This window comes from Capricornis sumatraensis, chromosome 8 (genome assembly GCF_032405125.1).
Source record: "Capricornis sumatraensis isolate serow.1 chromosome 8, serow.2, whole genome shotgun sequence".
Taxonomy (NCBI): domain Eukaryota; kingdom Metazoa; phylum Chordata; class Mammalia; order Artiodactyla; family Bovidae; genus Capricornis; species Capricornis sumatraensis.
In genome coordinates this window covers 96299595-96305179 of record NC_091076.1, presented here as the reverse complement: position 1 = coordinate 96305179, position 5585 = coordinate 96299595, and positions in this window count along the sequence as shown.

Genomic DNA, 5585 nt, shown 5'->3' with positions numbered 1-5585 from the left:
TCTAGTGGTTAAGAACCCTCCATGCAAGGCAAGGGACGTGAGTTTGATCACTGGACAGGGAACTAAGATCCCATTTGCCACAGAGCAACTAGAGAGCCCACATGCTGCAACTACTGAGCCTGCACCCCACAATTAGAGAGTCTGTAAGTGGCAATGAAAGATCCCACGTGATGCAAATAAGATCCAATGCAGTCAAAAAATAAATAAGTAAATTAATATTAAAAAATAATAAAGAGCCCTATGTTCCCAGACTTTTCATAGAATGGAGAAGATAAATTCTAGAGCATGAAGCAGTGCCTGCCACATACATAGTAGGTGCTCAATAAATATTTGAGGAATGAATGAATTCCTAGGGATGGAATTGCTAAATTAAAGGTTATTTGCATTTATAAATTTGATGGCTATTACCTAATTGCCCTCCATATATATTGGAACAATTTATATTTTCTTCAGTGATACAAAAAATGTATTTCTCCTCTCCATTGCTAACACAATGTGTTAGCATTATCATCATGACCTGTTTGTATCTCAGTGGAGTTTTTTTGTTTTATTTTTTCAGCCATGCCATGTGGCTTGTGGGATCTTAGTTCCCCAACCAGGGATTGAACCTGGGCCCCTGCAGTGAAAGCTTGGAGTCCTAACCATTGGACTGCCAGGGATTACCTCAGTGGAATTTTTATGTCTTTTCATAAAGTTGAGCATCTTTTCATTTATTTAAGAGCCATTTTTATTTTCCTTTTTGTGAAATTTCTGTCATATTATTTATCCTTTTTTTTTCTACAGAGATTAAAAAAAATTTTTTTTAGCTGAAGGATAATTGCTTTACAGAATTGTGTTGGTTTCTGCCAAACATCAACATGAATCAGCCATAAGTATATATATGGCCCCTCCCTCTTGACATTTCCTTTGTGAAATATGCAGTCAGAAAAACAAACAAACAAACAAACAAACAAAAATATATATATAAGTTTGGGAGTACAGTTAAATAAATAGTTACAGAGCAAATACTTGTGTACCCATCACCTGATCAAAGAGAACACTGCCAGCCCTGAAAAACAGCCCCCTACTCCCAAACAGAATTCCTTCTGCCCCTTTCTTGCTCCCTTGACTTTTGTGTTCATTTCCTTCTTTTTCTTTATTTTACCTCCTATCTATGTATCCCTAAAGAATACAGTTTAGTTTTGCCTGCTTTTAAACTCTATGTAAATGGAGTAATACTATATATATATATAGCATCTTGCTTTTTTGTGTGTTCAATGTTACCTTTGTAAAAAATTATTTGTGTTGTTGAATATAACCATGATTCATTAGTTTTCATTGTACAAATATATTGCAATTTAGTCATTTTATGCTTGGTAGACATTTGGGATGTTTCCTTTCTCTGTGTCACTGAGGAACAATGCTGCTATGAATATTCTTGTACAGTCATCCTGACCCTTAAAATTCTGTATTTCCTAAATATGCATGTAGTAGTCAAACTGTTCCCATAGAGTATTTACACTTAACTTTTATTAGATTGTATCAAAGTCTTTTCCAAAGTTGCTGTACCAGTTTATGCTCCCACCAGCAGTGTATAACGATTGTTAGGCTTTATTTATTCATTTGTAGGAAGTCTTTATAAACAGCATTATGGAAATTAGCCCTTTGTAATATGAGTTGCCAGACCTTTTTTTCCCCAAGTTTACAATCCCTTTAAAGAGGCACTGAGGCTATGTCCCCCTAGAGGGATGAAAATGTAACTGGAAAAAGTGGAGTATTCTAACTTTGCAGCATTTAAATGAAAAGCAGGAGTCTGGGCTAAACTTATCACTCTTGATTTGCTACTGTGGTGTTGGAGAAGACTCTTGAGAGTCCCTTGGACTGCAAGGAGATCCAACCAGTCCATTCTGAAGGAGATCAGCCCTGGGATTTCTTTGGAAGGAAGATGCTAAAGCTGAAACTCCAGTACTTTGGCCACCTCATGCGAAGAGTTGACTCATTGGAAAAGACTATGATGCTGGGAGGGATTGAGGGCAGGAGGAGAAGGGGACGACAGAGGATGAGATGGCTGGATGGCATCACTGACTCGACGGACGGGAGTCTGAGTGAACTCCGGGAGTTGGTGATGGACAGGGAGGCCTGGCGTGCTGCGATTCATGGGGTCGCAAAGAGTTGGACACGACTGAGCGACTGAACTGAACTGAACTGAAGTCATTAATACAAATAATCTTACCAGAAAATTTCATGGAATGTTCTTGAAAATAAGACATCAAATATAATAATAGAGATAGTTTAAAATTGAGGGTTTAGCCTGTGTCAGGCACTATTTTCAATTCATTATACGTATTAACTAAGTTAATTCTCATGAAACCCCTAGGAGGTAGGTATTGTTTTTTGCCTCATTTTACAGAATTATCGAATAGATATTGAATTGCAGATGTTTTCTAGGGTTGACTTGAACAATATTAGTAAATTCAAAGATTCTTAATTGATAAAAAGATGTTTTCTTTTTGTAATTTGTTTTTCCTCTTGGTAATGAATGATGCTGTTTTCCCCATCTTTTTCGACCTGCAATATACCTCACAGCTTTCTCTCTCTCTTTTTTTGAAGACAGGCAAAGTGTATACGTATATCTTTCCTGCAACCCTCGCTCACCACCCCTATTCTTAGATGTCAGACATCTTCAGGCAGGACTGGGAACTAGAGGGTGCTTGGAGCAAGTGGGGAAGGGTAAGAGAGACACAGGTGGGGAAGAGGGAAGCAGGGTCACATCCCTGTGTGGGTGTGTGGAGGGGATGATTTCTTTCAAATTGGGTTTCTTAACCTGAAATCCGTAGATTAGGAAATCCATGAACTTGGATAAGGAAAAGTAATGTACCTTTATTTTTGCTAAAGTCCAACAGAAAATTAGTATTTCCCTCAACTATAAATGGAGATAACAAACCAAGTAGTGTTATCAGTACCTGTGATCTTGTCACCAGTAGAAATCACAGGTGTTTTCTTATGATGGTTTTTGTGGATTCTTGAAATATTATTTTTACTCATTTACTACCTCAGAATTATGGTGGTCTTTAGGCTCGCCACTAGATCTTAGTATTTAATGGATTTAATATAAAGCACATATACCACTATGTTATACTTTAAAAATATTCTGAAAATTGTATTTTAATATAATTTGTTCCTTTGAGTTTCTGGGTATATTTGTTATGTATTTAAAAACATTCTTAGAAGGGTACATGGTATGAAAAAGTTAAGAACTCTGCTTTTTTAGTATTCTCTTGGCTTTCGCTCTTGGTTTTTTAATTAAAAAATTTTTTTTAAATTGAAGTATAGTTGATTTACAATGTTGTTAGTTTCAGGTGTATAGCAAGCTCTCATTCTTATTGCATAAGGCTAAAGAGGGTCCCTGAAATGAGTCGTACCATCTGTGAGGTTCTCATAGTTTTATTGTTTTATTTTTCCAGAGACCCTTCCTCCCTTAACTTTCATACCTCTTCACTATTTGTTTTTCTTATCTCACCAACCATCTTTCTGTTTCTGTTCACCCGCCTGACTTTACTGTGGATGTCTTTTTCTGTTTCTATGGGGAGTTCACCCTTTAGCATGTCACTGATTGCCATATTATGTGAAGAACTCTATCATCTCCCCAGATTATCCACCCCCTCCTGAATTCCATAACTGCAGTTTTCCCTGAACACTTCTACTTGGTTTTACCCCTGCTATCTGGAAATGAACGTACTAAAAACTAAAATTCCTCACCAAGTCTTCAAGCTGTCCCTCTTTGTCCGGACCACCATTTTAACTGTCCCCCTGGTTTTGCCACCTTATAGTTATTTTAAAATTAAGCCACGTAATTTAAAAAAAAAAAAAAAAGGAAAAAAATCAAAACCTTTAAAATCAAAAGATACAAAAGGATATATAGTGAAATGTAAGTCTTCCTCACACCTGATCCCCTCAACTCCCCTCCCAGAAGGAAACCACGTTACCAGCTCTTAGAGAGATTTTTTTATTCTTTATTTTGGGTATATCTCAGATGTGTGTCCTTTCCTCTCCAGGCCCTTGTGACCTTATATCTGGTTGACTTTCTATATAAGTATTTGTATATGTGTATTTTATATACATATATAAAATCTCCCTCTGTGGCCTTCCGGCCTCGAGTTTTCTTCACAACGCTTCCTGGATGAAGAACCTACAAGGGTGAGGGGCCGGGGTTGGGGGTGATGGGGAAGAGGATCTAAAGGGGACTTAGGTAGGGGGTTCGGAGTGACAGACTTGCGGGAAGCTCTGCCAGGATCCCTGTTTCTATTTCTGCCACCTGAGGCCCATTTCCAGTCCTCTCATCCAAATGTCTCTCATTTCCAAGCTCCGAGACAGAGACAGCGAGATACACAGAGACAGAGACGCCAAGGCACCAGCATCCCTCTCCCCTTCTGTCCCGCCCCACCACTCTGACGGACATTCGCCGCCAACCAATAGAGATAAATATGTCCCCTGGAAGGGCCAATGAGAGATAGAGGAGGGCGGAAGATTCCCCGCCCCCACTTCTAGGCTTGGTTGAGCTGTGCAGGTAGGTCCGGGGGCCGGGGGAGCCGCCGTTGGCACTGGGGCCCCGGGGGGTGGGGGCACGAGTCGGTAGGGGTGATGGTGGGGAAGGGGAGGCGGCCCCAACGGCGGGAGCCCGAGGGGGTGGCCCGGCCAGGAGGCGGGGGGCCGACGGGCCCGGGGAGCGGGCGCCGCCGAGGGCCCTGGAAGCCACTGGGCTGGGGGAGCGGGGACGCGTGTGTGGGGCATAGGGACCCCCGCCCCGCGCCCACCCGCAGGCCTGGGCCTCGGGCTGCGGGCAGAGGGGTCGGGGGCCTGGTACTCGGGGGGCGGGCTGGGCCGGGCCCGGGGCCGGGGGCGCCGAGCACAGCCCGGGGCGCCAGGCCGAGCCGAGGTGGGACGGACCGACGCGGAGAGGAAGGGAAGCTGCATCCCGCGGGCCGCCCCCTTCCAGAAGCGAGCGGAGCAACGGCCGCCGGCGCCCTGCCCTGAGCCCCCTCTCCCTTACGCCCCCTCCCTAACAATGGGTTTGGGGCAGAAGGAGTCGCCTCACTGCGGGCAGGGGGGTCGGTTTGGGACTGGGGTCTAGGGTGGGGGGAGGGGTGGGAACTCGGGCTCTCCCCTTTCTCTTCGCCCCTTAGCTCTTGCGTTGGGGATTATGGAGGGGCTCTTAAATCCTTCCCGGACTTGGGTCAGAAGTCAAACTCCCCCCAACCCTCCTCCCACCAAAAAAAAAAAAAAAAATCCGACGAGCGTAAGGAAAGTGATGCCAAGTCTTCGACGCCGAAGTGACAAACGCATAGCAAGAACAAATCCACTCCAGAGGTTTTTTTTTTTTAAATTTTCTTAAAAATGAGGGTACTGTAGGCTTTGAATTTTTAAAAATTTATTTTACAGAGGTGGGTGCTGTTATTTTGTCCCTAATCGGGCAAGCCTCCATTTTAAGCGAAGCAGTAACTGGTTAAGCTGGAATTTTCATTCAGGCCTAGGACGGGAGCACGAATCCTACAAGAGGTCATTTAATCCATCCTCCTACCTCCACACAAACTTGGCTCAAAATTGTT